Source organism: Balaenoptera acutorostrata, chromosome 14 (genome assembly GCF_949987535.1).
Source record: "Balaenoptera acutorostrata chromosome 14, mBalAcu1.1, whole genome shotgun sequence".
Classification (NCBI taxonomy): domain Eukaryota; kingdom Metazoa; phylum Chordata; class Mammalia; order Artiodactyla; family Balaenopteridae; genus Balaenoptera; species Balaenoptera acutorostrata.
In genome coordinates this window covers 36,813,920-36,834,648 of record NC_080077.1, presented here as the reverse complement: position 1 = coordinate 36,834,648, position 20,729 = coordinate 36,813,920, and the positions used below count along the sequence as shown (strand labels likewise).

At 39.6% G+C, this 20,729-nt stretch overlaps 1 pseudogene; it reads left to right on the top strand.

Annotated features, from left to right (window-relative positions):
- Window positions 1-9,376: 9,376 nt before the first annotated feature.
- LOC103016846 (transcription factor BTF3-like) lies at window positions 9,377-10,008 on the top strand (annotated as a pseudogene).
- Window positions 10,009-20,729: the final 10,721 nt, after the last annotated feature.

Below are 20,729 nucleotides of genomic sequence, written 5' to 3'. Positions count from 1 at the left end.
TTGGGTTTATCCTTCCTGGGACTCTCTGTACTTCCTGGACTTGGATGGCTATTTCCTTTCCCACATTAGGGAAGTTTTCAACTATAATCTCTTCAAGTATTTTCTTGGGCCCTTTCTCTCTCCTCTCCTTCTGGGACTCCTATAATGAGAATGTTGGTACATTTAATGTTGTCCCAGAAGTCTCTTAGGCTGTCTTCATTTCTTTTCATTCTTTTTTCTTTTTTTTTTTTTTTTTTTTTTCCTTTTCATAAATGAGCTTTATTTTCAATACTGTTTAGTTCTAAGAGCCTGCATATTTATTTATTCCTCCCACCAGGTTACCTGCAAGTTAGGATTTCAAAAACCACAACAAATAAATCAAACACCTATAGGATCCGGGCACTGACCACCCAAGTGTCATGTTGGCGATTAAACCAGAGAAGCTTCTATGCAAAATGCTGTATTTCCTCCAATGAGGCTTGTTTTTCAACCTTGAAATCATCCACTTGAAAAGCAGACCCCAAAACCCAAGCTTTCAGAACTGAGTCCCAATATCACCACATAAATCACTCTCATTCTAGAAACTATACAATTAATGGCCCCAAAAGTTACTTTAATAGAGGGCTTCAAGGCAAGGCAAAGTTTCTCATAAAACCCCCATCCACCCTGCCAACTGCTCTGCACCTCTCTTCCACAGGAACCCGTAACACTTCACCCTTCAAGCCCTGGGGACAACCTCAGCAGCATGGAGTGGCCAAGCAGAGCCCATTGGGATGGGGAAGGAATTTGGACACAGACGCAGCAACTATGAACTTGTTCATTCCTCACAAATGCAGTCCAATAAGAGGGTGCATCAAACTTAAAAGCCAACCTTTCTGCTTCAGATCCCTGGATAAAAAAGATTTTTAAAAATCTGTATAATTTGAACCAAAAAAGGATGGTTATTAAAAACAAACCAAGAAATACCCAGAAATGGGTTTCCAGTGAAAGTTTGGTAGAAGAAGGATTCTGATCTGATTAAACAATGTAGATACCACAGCCCCTCACATAAACACCCTTCAAACTCTTTTAAGTAGACAGCATTTCAAGGCAGAGATCAAAGTGAAAATATCTTTGAAAAGAAAACAGTGACGTGGCTGGGAAACTGTGCTCATCTTGGCGAACATTTTTTCCACCCACCACAAGCTTGGACTTTCTGGGAAGGTCACCGGTTTTCTGGGCAGAAACATTCTTGAAGTCGTCAGGAATGGAGGAAGAGACACTCTGAGAAGGTTTCTGGTTCTGTATCTGGAGCTCAGGAGCCAAAGAGCCGAGTTCTTCTCTGCCCCAGGACCTTTGCCAGTGCTGCTTCTGGTGCTACTGTGCCTGTCTCCAGCTCTGCAAATGGCAGCCTTCCTCTCGTTCTGTAGGTACGATCATGCAGAACATCATGAAGACATTCCATAGGGCGATGAAGATTCGAAAATATCTGAGGCTCAGCAAGAACTCCCGGATGTTGTCACCTGTGCTGGGCTCCCTCGACTCCTCCCCAAAGCCTTGCGTGTCCTTCTTTTTCCGTTGGTTTGCTGTGTGACCTCTTTCGCGCGGTTCAGTGATGTTCCCTGGGCCACCCCTTGCCCAGCCAATCACAGTCATGCCTGCAGCCACCGACGGGGTGGAGAGAGTGGTTCGAGGGAGCCAGGTGCGGGGCTGCGGGTACAGATTAGGGCTAAGAGATTCTCGGGGGATGGGTCTGAGGCTCTCATGGGTGCGAGCAGAGGGATCCCGCGGGAACTGAGAGTCCGCAGTTCAAGTCTCGGCGGCGCGGAGAGTCACAAAAGGATGGACCCGGTTGGAGGCGGAACTTGGGGCTGGGACCTGGGGGCGGGGCCGGCGGCGTACGGCGTGCACACGCTCGCGAAGGCGGGGCTACGGGTCCCCCGGATGGAGCCACGGTCCAACGCGGCCTACTCACAGCTTGAAGTTGAGCACCGCCCCGGCGTTCATCAACAGCGTCCCAAAGAGCAGGATGTCCCCGATCATTCCATTCTTTTTTCTTTATTCTGTTCCACAGCAGTGAATTCCACCATTCTGTCTTCCAGGTCACTTATCCATTCTTCTGCCTTAATTATTCTGCTACTGATTCCTTCTAGTGTATTTTTCATTTCAGTTATTGTATTGTTCATCTCTGTTTGTTCTTTAATTCTTCTAGGTGCTTGTTCTTTAATTCTTCTAGGTCTTTGTTAAACATTTCTTGCATCTTCTCGATCTTTGCCTCCATTTTTTTCCCAATGTCCTGGATCATCTTCACTATCATTATTCTGAATTCTTTTTCTGGAAGGTTGCCTATCTCCACTTCATTTAGTTGTTTTTCTGAGGTTTTATCTTGTTCCTTCATCTGGTACACAGTCCTCTGCCTTTTCCTTTTGTCTTTCTTTCTGTGAATGTGGTTTTCTTTCCACAGGCTGCAGGATTTAGTTCCTCTTGCTTCTGCTGTCTGCCCTCTGGTGGATGAGGCTATCTAAGGGGCTTGTGCAAGCTTCCTGATGGGAGGGACTGGTGGTGGGTAGAGCTGGGTGTTGCTCTGGTGGGCAGATCTCAGTAAAACTTTAATCTGCTTGTCTGCTGATGGGTGGGGTTGGGTTCCCTCCTTGTTGGTTGTTTGGCCTGAGGCAACCCAACACTCAAGCCTACCTGGCTCTTTGGTGGGGCTAATGGCGGACTCGGGGAGAAGACAATATGGGAAGGCAGTGAATAGAGCATAGGTTTTGAATATGGATAGGTCAGGATTGACCTTTGCTATGTTTTAGTTTGTACTAAATCACATTGAGAAAAATCACATCTGTGCCTCAGTTTCCTCAGTGTGAAAGGTGATTCTATTTGAATATAGGTTTGGCTGCATGTAACCAAGTCCCCAAATAGCCGGGACTTAAACTGAATAGAACTGAATAGAAATTTATTTCTCATTCATATAAACTCTGGCTGGTATTGTGACTGCTCTGGGAAGTCATCAAGCCTCCATGAGACATCAGAGACCCAGGCTCTTGCTGTCTGATTGTTACAGTGTCCCTAGAGTGTTGTCCCCATTTCCATAGCCTGAATGACTCACTCTTTTTTTTTTTTTTTTAACTTTGGGTTTATTTATTTATTTATTTATTTATGGCTGTGCTGGGTCTTCGTTTCTGTGCGAGGGCTTTCTCTAGTTGTGGCAAGTGGGGGCCACTCTTCATCGTGGTGCGCGGGCCTCTCATTATCGCGGCCTCTTTTGTTGGGAGCACAGGCTCCAGACGCGCAGGCTCAGTAGTTGTGGCACACGGGCCTAGTTGCTCCACAGCATGTGGGATCTTCCCAGACCAGGGCTCGAACCCGTGTCCCCTGCATTGGCAGGCAGATTCTCAACCACTGTGCCACCAGGGAAGCCCACTCTTTTTTTTTAAGATTTTTTTTTTTTCTTTTTGATGTGGACCATTTTTAAAATCTTTATTGAATTTGTTATTGAATTTGTTATTGCTTCTGTTTTTTGTTTTGGTTTTTTGGCCGCGAGGCATGTGGGATCTTAGTGCCCTGACCAAGGATTGAACCCGCACCCCCTGGATTGGAAGGCTAAGTCTTAACCACTGGACCACCAGGGAAGTCCCCTGATTGACTCACTCTAACCACAGCTGAATTCCAAATGCAGGGAAAAAGAACACGACCTGGAAGTTTTGACCATTGCTGGCATTCCATTGATGAAACTTGATATCTGGCTGCACATAGCTGCAAGGGAGGCTGGGAACTGTAGACTTTATCTTGGATGGCCATGTGCCTGGCTAAAAACTGGGGGTTTCATTATTCTAGAAGAAGAGGTGAATAGCTTTGGGGGATTAACTAGCATTATCTGCCATAGGCAGGGTTGACATATATTAGGCAGTAGGCACAGTAGTACCTCATGCCTACAATACTTTTAGGGGTCCACAAAAAGATTTAAATTTTAATTTCTTTTAAAATCAGGAGAAAAAATGAATATGATAATAATGGATATATAATAATGGAATCCAGCCTGTATTATATTTTCCTTTATTCCACTGCAGTCATAAAATATAATTTTTAATATTTTCTTAAAAAGGAAGAGGACCACAAAGGAAAAAGTACCTATGGACCACAGAGCCATGATGTAGACTGAGCCATAGGGATGATAATAAAACCTTCCATACGGTATTGAAAGGTAGAGATATTATAGAACAAAATAAGATAATTACTTTTCCTTCATTGTCATTTTTACTTTAATTCTTATATTATCATTGTTGTATGTGTTTACTCTGAAGATACTAACTTTTCTGAATTTATCACTGTCATCTTATTTTCCAGTGAACCTCTTCTCCCATACATAGTCCTGTCTACATCCCTAATGGGGAGACAGGCTGCCTAATTTGAGGTTGACCAAAAGGCATGTTTGTCTCCAAATTTCTCATCTACTGACTTGCCCTATTAGAGACATTCCTTGGCTTAAGACATTGACCCTGGGATGCCCTAGTTAAAAGTTCAACATAGGGCTTCCCTGGTGGCGCAGTGGTTGAGAGTCTGCCTGCCAATGCAGGGGACACGGGTTCGAGCCCTGGTCTGGGAGGATCCCACATGCCGCGGAGCAACTGGGCCCGTGAGCCACAATTACTGAGCCTGCGCGTCTGGAGCCTGTGCTCCTCAACAAGAGAGGCCGCGATAGTGAGAGGCCCGCGCACCGCGATGAAGAGTGGCCCCCGCTTGCCACAACTAGAGAAAGCCCTCGCACAGAAACGAAGACCCAACACAGCCATAAATAAATAAAATTTAAAAAAAAAAAAAAAAAAAAAAAGTTCAACACACAATTTGAAAAAATTTTCAAAACAGAATGTGAAATTTTAGATCTTTATCTACCCGGAAAGATAAATGTCTACAAAATTTCCATGGCAAGGTGGGATTTTATTTACTGTTTTCATATTTATTTAATTAAATAATTTAAGTGACTTTTAAAACCAGAATCACACAATAATTATAATTTTTAAATTTAAATATATTAATCAATTAGCAGTTACAACTCATTAGAATTTGTTTTATTGAGTAAGATGGTTGTCTCTTGACTGAGAACAGGCCCCAGGGATAAGGAATCATGGAATAAATGCATGTACTTCTAAAAGGGAATTTAAAAGATACCAGATTTACAAGGACAGTCTGTATCACCCTTGTTCTTTGTATTTTCAGAAATTTTAACCAGTAATTGCAACTCATTTGTGCTACTGAAGAAACTGGGATATGTTTATTAATATGTAATATTCTGTAAATATCAGTATTTAAATCTTTAAAAATGAATATATATTTTTTCAATCATATCAGTAGCAATTACAATGACAACCTATTTTATCCATGCTTTCTTCAAAGACTGTGATTAAACCTCTAATAATTTAAAATGACCCAAAAGCCTTGCTTTCCAAGCTAGTGTGTAGTCTTGATGTATTGATCAGTGCTTGAAATCACAGGGTCAACACAATACATCTTTCTGAGACAGAAATTTTACCCTCTATTGTATTTACATTAAAGTATATTACAAAAATATTGTGGAATAGAGCAAGATATCCACATGAATTGTCAAAAACAAAAAACAAAAAATGGATTCAAAGAAATTCAACATGTGGATGAAAACTCTTGGGTCTGCCTATAGACTTCTTACTTTCCTTGTCCTTAAAATTATTTCAGTAAGAAAGTTTGAGAAGTACCACTTTAAATATTTAAAGTACCACTGTAAATATTTTAACATCACGTTCCACCTGATCCAGCTTCAGAACATGAATACTGCATATAGTATGAATACCTAGGTGGGCCATTTGAAGCAAGAGACCCTCACACAATCAATTAGAAGATAGCCAGATGCCCGTTATGATGAAAGAGTCATGGCTTACTGAGGAGGGGACTCTATCTCATGATTGTATCTAGAGATGAGCTCACCTAAGCCAGAGTTTCAGTAAAGCTCTTTACTTTGTAGTTGAGTACATTATCAAAATTTTGCATCCTTAAGAACTTAGGTTATCTGTAACATGTTCCTATGTCCTTAGAAAAAGAGCAAGTGTCAGAATGCCTGAATACTACGTTACTTTTTAAAGACTCTTTTTGGTGAGTGGATATTTTAAACAAAATTGAATCCCTGCTTTCAAAGCTTAACAAATTCACTTTTTTTTCCCCTGGCAACCAAGTAGTACTTAGCAGTTTTACTGGCTCTAACCAATCTCTTCCAACTAGGCAAGGATAGCTGTTTTCTTTGGCCTGACTATTTGGAATCATCTGCAGGAATTTGGTTGGTCGAAAATATGCTTGACAGTTGAGTCCCCCTTCTCTCTGCCTTGGCTCTGTAGGCAGAGCTTGTTAAATTATTCTGTGTGAGTGTGTTGGTACCTGAAGTATGTGTATTTGCACATGCCACAGGGGTCTTATTCAATACTTTATTACTTTGATTCCTCAAGTAGACACTTGTGACCTGAGTAAAAATTCCTCTGAATGGACTTACCCAGTTATACTTGGGAAGTAAACTTTCTCTTGTTTGGAAGTTTAGGTTTAGAAAATGTTTGCATTAGCCCTTAAGTATTTGATATGGTATAGGATATAGAACATAGTATAGAAAGGCAAGATTAAACAAACTACAGGCCCTTCTGTGATGGATTCTCCTTGAAACCTTTCATTGCCTGGTTTGGCCTAATGTTTATGTCCTTGAGTGATGTGGGCTCCACTTCATCATGAATATGATTTCACACTCTTGTAATCTATTATTACCTTGTTAGATTACTTGATTAGTATATAAATTTAATTTTACTTCTTTGTATCTAACTTGTATTCAGTCACTATAAGGTAAGAAATTATTCTACCATTAATTACTATGAACACCCATTCTTCCTAATCACTTCTTAGATTGTAAAAATAGATGTAGTCGGGATGAATCTCTGACTATAAAATTGAGTGTAACAATATAAGTTTAGGGCTTCCCTGGTGGCACAGTGGTTAAGAATCCTCCTGCCAATGCAGGGGACACGGGTTCGAGCCCTGGTCCAGGAAGATCCCACATGCCACGGAGCAACTAAGCCCGTGTGCCACAACTACTGAGCCTGTGCTCTAGAGCCCGCGAGACACAACTACTGAGCCCGTGTGCCACAACTACTGAAGCCCACGTGCCTAGAGCCTGTGGTCCGCAACAAGAGAAGACACCACAATGAGAAGCCTGCGTACCGCAACAAAAAATAGCTCCTGCTCGCCGCAACTAGAGGAAGCCCATGTGCAGCAACGAAGACCTAACGCAGCCAAAAATAAATAAATAATTAAATTAAAAAATATATATATATGTTTAAAATTTTTATATAATTCAGCTTACTCTCTATGTTGCACTCTCTTTCTCTTATAGTGGGGTAGAATATTTCCATTAATTTGGGATTTCCCCTCCTTCACATTTCTTTAGGATATATATTTAAGAATATATCTAAGAATTTGGAGAGGATAAAAGACATTGGGAGAGGGGATCCATGTGGTCTCTCTGTCATATTTTTTTTTTTTCTAGAAGAATAGCTTATGATCTCTTTGCATTCTCCTAAGATTTTTCTTAAAAATACATGTGCCCGGGCTTCCCTGGTGGCGCAGTGGTTGAGAGTCTGCCTGCTGATGCAGGGGACGCGGGTTCGAGCCCTGGTCTGGGAAGATCCCACATGCCGCGGAGCAGCTGGGCCCGTGAGCCACAGCTACTGAGCCTGCGCGTCTGGAGCCTGTGCCCCGCAACGGGAGGGGCCGCGATAGTGAAAGGCCCGCGCACCGCGATGAGGAGCGGTCCCCGCACCGCGATGAAGAGTGGCCCCCACTTGCCGCGACTGGAGAGAGCCCTCGCGCGGACCGAGGACCCAACACAGCCAAAAATGAATAAATGAATAAATAAAGTAGCTATACAATTAAAAAAAAAAAAAAAAAATACATGTGCCCTAGAATATCTTTTATTTTTATTTATTTATTTATTTATTTATTTTTAAAATTTATTTATTTTTATATATATATTTTTTTGGCTGTGTTGGGTCTTCGTTTCTGTGTGAGGGCTTTCTCTAGTTGTGGCAAGTAGGGGCCACTCTTCATCGCGGTGCGCGGGCCTCTCACTATGGCGGCCTCTCTTGTTGCGGAGCACAGGCTCCAGACGCGCAGGCTCAGTAGTTGTGGCTCACGGGCCTAGTTGCTCTGTGGCATGTGGGATCTTCCCAGACCAGGGCTCGAACCCATGTCCCCTGCATTGGCAGGCAGATTCTCAACCACTGCACCACCAGGGAAGCCCTCTCTGTCATATTTGCATGGAGATAGCAAATGAGATATCTACTCTCCTAATTTGTCCTAAGTTATCACTCCACTTGGTTTGCTGCCAAGATGTCCTCAGCTCCCTAGGCATACTTTCTTTGGTTGTGAGGGCTCTTTTTCCTGATTCTGTATCACTCATAGGAGCAAGGAATCTTTCTGCTTCTCTCAGTCATCTCTGTGAGGCTGTTCATGGTCTCTTCAACTGAAGGTGTCACAGAGCCTTTCCCTTTCTAGGTACTTGTCTACCTAGAGAAAGAAAGAGAGACAGACCGACAGACTGATTATTGACATGTGTATCTACAAACAACTCTTAGAACAAGTATAGAGAGTTTGTTGTTTCTGGAAGCTTTTCCTAGGAACCAGGTACCTTTTGTTTCAGTGCTCCATAAACACTCAGATCTTTCTGTCTCCCTTGGGCTTTCCTCTGAGAAGTGGGGTACAAGATCCTCTCTCTGGGATCCAGGGAGGTTTTTGCTCTCATTTGACCTCCGTTCCATCTTTCTCCATCTCCCCTGCTGGAAAAAAGATTTTCTAGTCTGGATAAAAGTCAGATTACCTTCAATTTAAAAAAAAAATCTCTTTAACAACAACTAGGAAAACTTTCCTTAAATCAACCCTAAGTCAAGGAACGTGGAGTAGACAATCTGCTCAAATTAGGGAAAAGGAAAGCAAGAAATTCTGGAAGGAAAAAAGGAACATGGGTGAATATCACAGAAGTATTATCCCACCACATTTAGATCTTAATTGTCTCTACAAGTTACCCCTATTTGAGCCTTGTGAAAAGAAAATTAAAATCTTCTCTATTTTTTGGGATATTTCCTTGGAATTGAACCAGTTGATTCAATCATCCAAGGGATGGTTTTCTAAGCATCTTGTCTCTTATCTTTCTCCCTTATGCTACTTCTTTCATTAAAAAACAAAAACAAAAAACTCCATAAGTGTGTGGGAGAAGGAAAATAAAGTAGAACAAAAATTCAAATCACTCTAGCTGCCATCTTGCGTCCCCGCGTGTGTGCGCCTTATCTCAGCTGGTCTGCCCGAGACCCCCTGATTGCCAGCCCTAGTCCCCTGCACGGCCCCATTTCTGCTCCAACAAGATGAAGCTATCATGAACCAAGAGAAACTCACCAAACAGCAGGCACAAGTGCACATTGGTGGGAAAGGAACTGCTCGCAGAAAGAAGAAGATGGTTCATAGAACAGCCACAGAAGACGACAGAAAACGTCAGTTCTCTTTATAGAAGTTAGGGGTGAACAATATCTCTGGTATTGAAGAGGTGACTATGTTCAGAAACCAAGGAACAGTGATTCACTTTAACAACCCTAAAGTGCAGGCATCTCTGGCAGCAAACACTTTCACCATTACAGGCCATGCTGAGACAAAGCAGCTGATAGAAATGCTACCCAGCATCTTAAACTAGCTTGGCGCAGACAGTCTGACCAGTTTAAGGAGACTGGCTGAAGCTCTGCCCAAACAATCTGTGGATGGAAAAGCACCACTTGCTACTGGAGAGGATGACGATGATGAAGTTCCAGATCTTGTGGAGAATTTTGATGAGGCTTCCAAGAAAGAAGCAAACTGAATTGAGTCAACTTCTGAAGAAGATGAGTCTTGAAGAAGTTACTGGGAGCTGCTATTTTATATTATGACTGCTTTTTTAAAATTTTGTTTATGGATCTGATAAAATCTAGATCTCTAATATTTTTAAGCCCAAGCCCCTGGACACTGCAGCTCTTTTCAGTTTTTGCTTAATACAAATTCATTCTTTGCAGCTAATTAAGCTGAAGAAGCCTGGGAATAATGTTTGAAACAAAGGTTAATAAAGTTCCAAAAAAAGAAAATATTCAACTCACTAGTAGTTTTTTCTTATAAGCTAACGTAGAGAAAGACAAATTGTTGGCAGGGTTTGGTACATTCTGTGACTTTCTCTAACCTAAATTATGCATTTTCTGAGAGTTGTTTATAAATACACAGGTCAATAATCAGTCAGTCAATCTCTCTCTCTCTCTCTCTTTCACATATCCCAGGAGGGCAAGTACCTAGAAAAAGGTCCACAAATTTAATGTGCTCATAGTTGACATCTTTGCTCATTTTGGCACTCTGTCACCTGGAGTCTGGTGACCAAGTTTTTTCAACAGTTATTCCATGTAGTCACTATCAATCACAGTTGACATACAAGATGAAATCTGTTTGATATCCTTGCCTAGTGGTTAAAAAAGTGTGCTCTGTTACCAGACTGCCTGTGTTCAAGTCACTGTTCTATCAGTTATGAACTGGGGAAACGGTTTGGGCAAGACATTTAACTTTTCTAAGCCTCAATTCTTTATGGAGTAATAATAAGAACGACCCAAAAAGTTATTGCAAAAATTAAATGGAATAGTCTATGTAACGAGCTTAGAGTAGTGCCTAGCCCTCAGAATACTTTAGCTTTTATTAACATTACTACTATTATTCATATGAAGTGTTTTCTATTTAGAATATCCAGGGAAAGGTTGACATATGATTCCAAATCTGTGAAAATTCTATCTGCCTACAGTTTCTCAAATGTAAGAAAGGTTTTATGATGTAATTGGGAGAATATGTGAGTAATCATTCTTGGAACCCTTGATTGTGGGGGCAGATTGGCTGCACCCATTAGTGATTAGAGCTGGAACAAGAGCTATCACTGTCTACACTACACCACTTTATTAGGGGTCAGTGTGGACAAAAAACCTTTTTTTGTTGTTTGTTTATTTGTTTGTTTTTCAGCACCTAAAGAATCCATAGTTGTGGGGAATCTTAGCTAATTTGAAGCTTTTCCTCATCCTGACAGATTGGATAGAATCTATGCCTAGTATCAAAAGTTATTATAGTTGAAATGCTCAGACTAGAAGAGTAAATGTTATTAGCTTTTCTTCCATGAGAAATCAGGCTTAAAAAGGGTAATTTAAACCCAAAACAAAGGGCAGACTTGCAGAGATACACATATCCACTTAGGGACAGATGGATTGAATCTACTCTTGTATTGGTAGCCAATTAGGTAAGTGAAAACTTCTGCTTTGAGTGTTTAGCTTTAAAAACTTGATATAACAGAAGTTTGATTATAATAACTGAAATTAGAAATAGAATTACAATGCTATATTGTAACTGGAAACTGAAAACAGGTGTGGTTCTTTGCTCCTCCCAAGCAAAGAACCAATTTTTGAGAGGGAGACATATATGAAGTTTGAATATATTGTATTACTGGAAAATAGATTATATAAAAATTTTTGTAAAGATAAGCCCCAGGGTTGACCTCACACCAAGATGAGCAAATAATTCATCAATTATTGAACTTGTGAAAAGTAATTGGGAAATACTATGGTGTAGTAGAAAGATTATCTTAAAACCAGTTCTAGATCCTTTAAGCATTCACCAGTTAATTAATTAATTAATTACAGTAGGATTGATTGTATGCCATTTCCTGATTGGATGAAAACATTAAAATGGTATTAATGACAGTAGTGAGTAGAAAACACAAAACTGGAGTCCAGAAGAGAGATAAGAGCTGTCATGTATAATGGGTTCACTGGCTTAAAGTGGTAGTTAAATTCATGGGAGTGAGTGAAAATCATCCACAGAAAACAAATAGAAGAAAAAGAGGAGATAGACAAGGATGGAGCATCAACCTTCAGGGAGGAATCAAAGAAAAGAAGGCAGAACTAACTGGGACAAATAAATGTCAGAGAAATGGCAGAGAGCAGGCTGGGGGGAGAGGACTTTGAAACTGGGGAAGTGAGGCATCTGGTTCAAGATGACAGGTTGCACATACATATATCTCTTCTTCCAGAAATCCCATTAAAATAAAATTTAAAAGTACCAAGGGTAAGAAATTTATAACAGTTCTCCAATGAGGCAGAGACATACGCAAACCATTAACCTCAATGAGTTTCTGGAAGATGGAAAATATGTGATATATTAAGGAATACAGGAGCAGAAGCACAGCCAGATGTGCACACCCAGAGGCTGCTGTGGAGGCAGGAGCCAAGCTCTGTAATGGTGGTGCCTCCAGAATGCTTCCAACCTAGAGATAAAAGCTCCAGTTTCACGAGGGGGTGTGGCTCCGATGTCAAGGTTGATGTTTGTCTCTAGACAGTTGTACAAGTTAGCACCTGTTCCGTAAGCACTGCTTGCCAAAGGAATTGGTTTGGGATTCCCAGAATAAAACCCAGGTGGTGTGGACCTAGCTTGCTCCCTGCTATCCACGCACACAGTTTAAAGGAAAGCTGTCTGTGGGTTCAGAGCTCACAGTCCATCGTCTCACTGAAGAGAGGCCTTGTGGGGAAGAGAACTGCATGCCAGCAGAGGGAAACCAGGTCAGCAACGTGTACCAAGTAAGTAGTCCTCAGTTCATGAGTTTAAATGGACACATATCATATTAGAGGAAAACTAATCATACACACATATGCACAGTGCCAATATGAACCAGGGAATCAACTTTGAAAGCAGCTGATTATTCAGGACACAGAATATAATTTCATATATATCTTCATAAATACTAAGGAACAATAAAGAAATATTGGAAATTTTAAAATATGTCTGAAATTAAGAAAAATTAAAAAGAAGTGCTGGAATAAAAAACCTGAGGAAATCTAGAAATTAGGCTAAAAGAAAAATAGGAATGTATAGAAGAAAACTTTAAAGTCTTAAAAGATCTATCTAGGAGAACTACAATCTTGCAAAAAAAGTTTTAGAAAGAAAAGGGAAGATTTTAAGGAATTTATCAGAGAAATAATGGATGAAAATATATTTCTGAGACATAAACACATGCATCCTCAGCTTGAAAGGGCACACAGAATGAGGAGGACATGAATGAAGAAGAAAAACCATACCTAGACAGAGATTCAGGAAAAGTAGAAAGATCCCAAAAGCCTCTACGTACTGCCTCTAATAAATGGAAATCCAGCTTCTCATGAGAGACACTATATGCTTGAAGACTGAGGTCTGAGAAAAATACGATTTGTAATCTAGAAGTAAATGCTCAGCCAAACTATCAATTAAGAGTTCCAGTAAACTAAGGACGTTTTTAGATATGCAAGACTTAGAAAATTTTACTGCCTGTCAACCATCCTCTTTGGAAGACTTACTCTCTATTTATCCAACAAAATAACAAAGGAATGTGAGAAAAAGGGAAAAGAAAATGAGATCCATGAAACAGAATACCTAATCTATTGTATATTATGGTTGTGTAGTAGAATCCCTGTTTTGTAGGAAACATACACTACAGCATTCAGAAGTGATAGAAAATTGAGTCAGCAACTCACTCTCAAATGATTCAGAAAAACATATGCTTTGTGTTGTACCTTCAACTTGTCTTTAACTTTGTGATTATTTTGAAATTAAAAAATTAAAACAAACAAACAAAAAAAAACGAAGAAGAGACTATACAAGGTTAAAAAACAAGCCCCCTCACCCAAGGCATGGCCTACCTAAAACTCCATCCCCATCCTCCATTCCCCAGCACTCTCTATCCCACCTTCCTAGCATCAATCAACAGTTGACATACGTAAAAATGTATTCAATTACTTATATGTTTCTTATCTTTTGCCTCTGCCTCACCGCTGGAATAAAATTTGTGAGGCGCTCTCTTCATTGCTGTATCCCCCGAACATGGAAAACTGCCAAGAACATACTGAGTTCTTGATAAATATTTGTTGAGTGAACTAATAATCTTGTTATTACAAACACTAGTAATAAGTAAAATGTCATTCTTTATAAAATATTAATGCTTTCCAAATACTAAAATTGCAACTACTCAATATTGCCTACTATTTGAGATTACAAATTTTCACTTCAATTTCTACGTGAAAAGAAATCTACCTCAACACCACTTGTAAGATTATTGTCCCCTGAGATTTTCTTGAAAATGAGATGTCTTCTGCAAGTCAGTCCAAGGGAGGAACATTTCAAATGCTAGATCGCAGTCTTAAGAGTATTGAGAAGATGGTTTGCTACATTATTTTTTTTCAGAACAAGATATCAATAAAAATATTAGGATTGGTAGCAGAAGATTTTAAAAAAGGAAAAATAATTCCAGGATGACAGTGACATAGTAGTTTAGAGTGCAAATTAGAACAGGGAATAAGATGGCTCCAAAAATAATTTCCTATAATAAAATGTGATTAAGAAGCTAAGTGACCTTAGTGATAAAAAGAAAGTATAGCATCATAAAAATAAACAAACATAAGCAATGTGCCTTGCCCCCTTCCCTGTTTGTTAGTTATGTGCTCCTTCCAGCTGAACAAAATTAATGGCCCCTGCAATCCCCGTCTCCACTCACTGTCCAGTCACTGTTTGATTTTGCAGGGAGCTATATCTAAATAATTATAATATTGTAAATGCTGGGGTTTTTTGATTAACCTACAGACAAAGCAGAGTTAGTTACTTTTAGTTCTAAGAAGAGAAGACGAATGATATAAAATCAGATGTTACAAAGTATGAGACAGTGCCTAAAATGGATGAGTCAAGAAATAGAAGGTTGTGTTTTACTTGAAGACACACATTAGCAAATTTTAAAAACTTAATAAATAAAAATAGGCCTTTAGAGTTTAAGGTGTGAAATCCTTGTGGGAATAGGGAAGTGAGAAAGCAGTGTAAGTCAGCAAAACTCCTCATTCTTCATGGTATAGGTAGCAGTTAGATATAGTTTAAACTGATAAATAAATAAATGAATAAATATAAACATTATGGATATAACCACCAAAAGAAACATAAATTTGTATAAGTGGTTATCAAAAATGAGTAAGATTGAGGGTGAAGGATAGTTTATTCTTTAGTCTCAAATCCTCTTTCAGTTTGGATTTGAAATTTTAGATTATATACTAGATGTGCACAGAAAAATGTCTGGTCTGATGAGTCTCAGCTGTGAGCATTGGTTCCCCCAAGTGGGATGGAGGGGTAGTGAGGAGAGGACTTTTTATACTCTTCAGTATAGTTTTCAATTTTTTTTTTTTTTGCAATAAGTATACATTATTTTGTCATTGACTAAAAATTACATATCTAATGATATATATGTACTATTAGGTAATAAGGTGTATAGGTAACAGAAGTAAATGCTAGATCAGATAAGAACTAAGAGTTCATTGGATTTGCAGCTGGGGAGAGACCCAACGCGTGCAACTCCCATAGATGGTAGGAACACAAGTAAGATTGCACGGGAAACCCTTCTCAGTAAGGAGTACAGAGGAGTAGGGGCGGCAGATACAAGTGTAAACTATTTTCAAGAAGTTGTGGGGCTTCCCTGGTGGCGCAGTGGTTGAGAGGCTGCCTGCCAATGCAGGGGACACGGGTTCGAGCCCTGGTCTGGGAGGATCCCACATTCCGCGGAGCAGCTGGGCCCATGAGCCACAACTACTGAGCCTGCGCGTCTGGAGCCTGTGCTCCGCAACAAGAGGGGCCGCGATGAAGAGTGGCCCCCGCTTGCCGCAACTAGAGAAAGCCCTCGCACAGAAACGAAGACCCAACACAGCCAAAAAATAAATAATAAATAAGTAATAAATAAAGAAATCACTATTAAAAAAAAAAAGTTGTGATGAGCAAGGGAAGGGAGAGACATTTAATAATCACTTAGACTGTAAAATAGACTGTGTCATGTTGAATAGCTTTAACTAAAAATGTAAGGATCATGATATATAAAGAGCATTAAATGGTCACATAAAGATTTTTCCAAGAAAAGATTATATCTACATCTTTCCATTTTGGGTGAGGCAAGCATCCAACACATTTTTATGGAGGCTTATTTTTACAATTTTAAGGCTTTTCCTGTCTTCCTCCCTTTAGTCCACTCTTTCAGAAATGCCTTTTGTAGACACTCTCTACAGAGGCTTTTAAAGCTATTGAGAAGTAATTATGTCTCTATATTGTACATGATTGAGGAGTCTTTGACTATATCTGACTATTCACACATATTTGTGAAAAGTGAAATATCAGTGTTTTATTTCATTTCATAAAGTTATGCTACATTAAACTCCAGTCCTTAGTCATTATGACAAATGTGCTAAATTGATAAACCATCTATCTTTGCCACCCAGAAATAACTACTGAATGAAGCTTGATTGTCTTTAGTAACTAGGTCACTCTTTGGGTGAAACCAAGGTACCTCTGCCATTTCAGGGTGGCTTTCTGGGCCAGATATCAATTTGCACAGTCAGATCAGGTCAAGGAAAAAAAAATGTGAGATAATTTTTGGGTTTTTTGGGCCGCTATTCTCTCTTGTTCCCATTCTTCCTCTATCCTCTGTCCTTTGTGCTGCCCCTCAGCTTATTCATGCCTAGCATCCGGATATATTCAGCATCTTGCCCAGTGCCCAGTGCCTCCACAATACAACTTCCGGCAAAACCTGATCTCCAGAAGGAATCAGAGAAATTCATCCAACCTGAGATAAAGCTAGTACAATGTCTTGCCTCATTAGGCCCTTGATAAATGTTAAATGCATGAATAAGATGCCGGTGACTGAAAATGCTTCTTCTGGTTGGTGATTGTTATGTAACAAACTACCACAAAACTGAGTGGAGTAAAAGCCATTTTATTATGCTCATGGATTCTGAGGATCAAGAATTCAGAAAGGCACAGAAAGGGCTGCTCTTCTCTGCTCCATACGTTTGGGATCTCAGCTGGAAGGACTCAGATAGCTGGGGGTGACTCAGATGTCAGGGCTGGGGCAGCTGGGAGTGGGAGGCTAGCTCTCAAGATGGCTTCTTCACATGTCTGCTGTCTAACTGGGACAGCTGAGGGTCAGGCTCACCTGGGGTTGTCAGCAAGAGGGCCTACATGTGTCTTTTCCATCATGGTGGCGTCAGGGTAATTGGATTTCTTATAAGGCAGCTCAGTGCTCTAAGAGTGAGTGTTCCCTGAGCCCAAGGGGGAAGTTGCATGGTCTCTTATGCACTAGCCTTGGGACTCACATAGTATCATGTCCAACATACTCTATTGATAAAAGAAGTCAAAAAACCCACCACAACTTGAGGAGAGGGGACCGAGGCAACCTCTCAATGGGAAGAGTGTTAGCAAACTCGTGGCTGTGGTTAACATAGTCACAATGCTTCATCAGTTGCTTAAGATGATTTTCATCTTTACAGAGGATAAGAAGTGAAAAAAACCAAACAGTGAACAGAAGAAATACCAAGAATCTACGAGCAGGTGGAGAAAAGATTTTTAAGAAAGGGATCATTTTAGTGATGCATAAATGATTCAAGACAATTTCAAGAAGCCTGTCTTTAGGATTTTAGAATGACTTTATTTATTGAACGTTTTCAGACTACTGAACGTACTGTCATACCAACTTCTAAGTTTCTTTATGCATTTTCAAACATTTCTTCATGAAGTAAACGGGGAAAGGAGAAAGAAACTAACATTAATTGAATTCCTTCTGTGTTCCAAGATCCCAAAGACTGCACATTATTTGCAGACTGGAGAGGCTGCAAATCCTGCCTTTTAAAATATTTAACAGTCCTTCCTTTCGGTTCTCTCTTGCCTTATATTTTACTATGAGCAGAAGAAGCAGCCAGGGGGCACTTTCAACACTGCCTGGAAATCTCCTGGGCTCAGGAGTTCATTAGTTACAATTTTTATATTTCTATCTAATCATAGTCAACAATGTTGCTAAACCCTTTGCCACAGCATAACCAAGATCCTCTTTCTTTTTCCAACAGTGTTTTCTTTATTTCATTTTTGCCCTCACTAATAACCTTGTAGTAGACTCTCAGACTCCTTATCAGTTGTTCTAGACTCTTTAGGTTTTTCACAATCGCCTCAAAGTCCCTCCAGTTTTTGCTCATCATGCAGTTTCTAAGCCACTCCTGCAGTTTTAGGTTCTTGTTATGGCAGCAACCCTACTTCCAGATACCAAAATGTATGTTAATCATCTATTGCTCTGTAACAAAACCCAAGAACTTAGTGGGTTAAAACAAAATAATCATGTATTATTTCTCACAGATTCTGTTGGTTAGGAATTCACAGCACAGAGGGGATGATTTTTCTCTGCTCCATGATGTCTAGGGTCTCAGCTAGGAGACTCAAAAGTTGGAAGCTAGAAGCATCTGAAGACCTGTTCATATGCATGTCTAGTAGTTGATGCTGAAATGTTGGCTCTAGGTCTAGCTGGAGCTGTTGGTGGTAACAGTCACATGTGGTATCTCCTTGTGGCCTGGACTTCTTTGCAAAATCGTGGCTGGATTCCAGAAGGCAAGCATCTGGAGAGCTGGATGGCAACTGTATCCTTTTAATGACCTAGCCTTGGAAGTCACAAAGTATCACTTCTGATGTATTACATTGGTCTGGTCAGTCACAAGCTCCCAGGAAGATCTAAGGGAGGGGAGGAAGAGGAAACATAGATATCACCTTTTCGTGGAAGGAGTGTCAGCCTCATTGTAAAAAGAGCACGTGGATGGGATTTGTATAGGTGTTTCCATTTTTGGAAAAATATAATCTGCCATAGGCATTAAAGCTTTAAGTTATGTCAAGGATGAAAACACTCTCAGGCACATCAAGCCATACATAATATGCTTCCAATTTACTCACAATAGTGTGTGTGTGTGTGTATATATATATATATATATATAAATATACACACACACACATACACACACACACGTGCACTATTGTGAGTAAATTTTTATATAAACTATTATATATAACTTTATTTTAAAAGTAGATTGTCAAATTTTACTAATTTTATCGAAAAATTAAAGGAATCATGGATATAGCATTGACAAATAACTGAGGGTAATTTAATAAAAATATACATTTTTTTACTATTATAATCAATGGTAAACATTTAATTTAATAGAATTCCAAAATATAAGAGCAAATGTTAAAGACTTGCCTTAAAAGTATTGAATCTTTGAGAAGAATTTTACCAAATATTCAGAATAATACACATTTTTTAATCTTCCATTTAGAACATTATATAAAATTATACTAAAGTTGAATTTTTGTTTTATACTTATATTTGCACAGTATATAGTTAATCTAAAAAGAGGGCAGTACTGAGTACAACTCCGTGTCGATGGACATATGCACGAAAAGGGAAATCTCAGCTATTTGTGCGTGTTGATTCCACGATCCCAAATATATAGACCCATAGAGTATCTGCCTCTGCATGGGAAAGACTTTATCATCCATAAACAACTTAGTGGGAAATAGGTACTCTTTGCATTTGACTTTCACTGGTTATTTGGCATAATATAGACCCTTACAATTCAAAATGTGGTTCGTGGACCAGCAGCAATAGCATTATTGGAGCTTGTTAGAAATGAAGACTGTCAGATCCTCCTGGAACCACTGACCCATAATCTGCATTTTTTACAAGATTCCTTAGTGATCTGTGGGTATATTGAGAGCGCTGTGACAGACAACATTCTATAACATGATTATGTTAAAATTTGAAGATGGGCATGCAAATTAATTTATGGACTGACCTTTACTATAGTTTGATGGGATTATTTTCCTGTGTTTCAAATATCACTGACTTTTGATTTGCCACTTAGCCACATGAAGCAAAAGTTTTCTAATTCCAAAGTATTTTTTGACCAAATCATTTTTAACCAAATTAATTAACACATATACTGACTGCCTAGATTCAACAGTACATTTTTTTGCCATGTTTCCTTTAACTTTCTGTAAGTGTGTAAGACCTTTTTTTTTCTGAATTATTTAGAGGTAATTTAAGAACATGATAAAACTTCATCCATCACTATTTTCTCATACTTCTTCTAAGAATAAAGATGCTTTCTATTCTGATCTTAATACCATTAGTGTAACAGGGAAGAGCTAAACCAGACTCCATGTTTGATCTGTTTCTTTGACTTTAACCTTTGCTTTTTATTGCTTTTGTTATTGTAATCATACATAATGGCCTGCCTCAGGGAACCCTGCCCCTCTGCCTGAATGTTAAACTAAAGTGTCTCTGTTCAGCTCACAGGGAGACAATTTGACCCTGCCCACCTGTGGATGGCTGTAAGGAAGAAGAAATTAACACATCCCCTCCCCAAGGCTGGCCATTCCAGGGGATATTTGCAAAACTTACGGCCTTTTTACTTTACTTCCTCACCTCCTCCCCCTCTCTGTGCTATAAAAGAAACTGGCATCCAAACCCCGATAAGATGGTTTATCGGAGACACTAGTCTGCCTTATTCTCGGTCTGCCAGCTTTCCGAATAAAGTCATATTCCTTGCCTCAACACCTCGTCTCTGATTCATCGGCCTGTCGGGTGTCGAGCAGAGTGAGCTTGGACTCAATAGCATTAGCACACCTGATACAATTAGCAGTAATTGCTTAATATCATTTAATATCAAGTCCATGGTCAAATCATCCCAAGTGCCTTTTATAATGTTTTTAAATCCAGGAGCAGAGATCATTTTTGTTTGTTTGTTTGTTTGTTTGTTTTGATTGGAAAAGAAGGACATGACATCAAGTTTAGTTTTAAAACC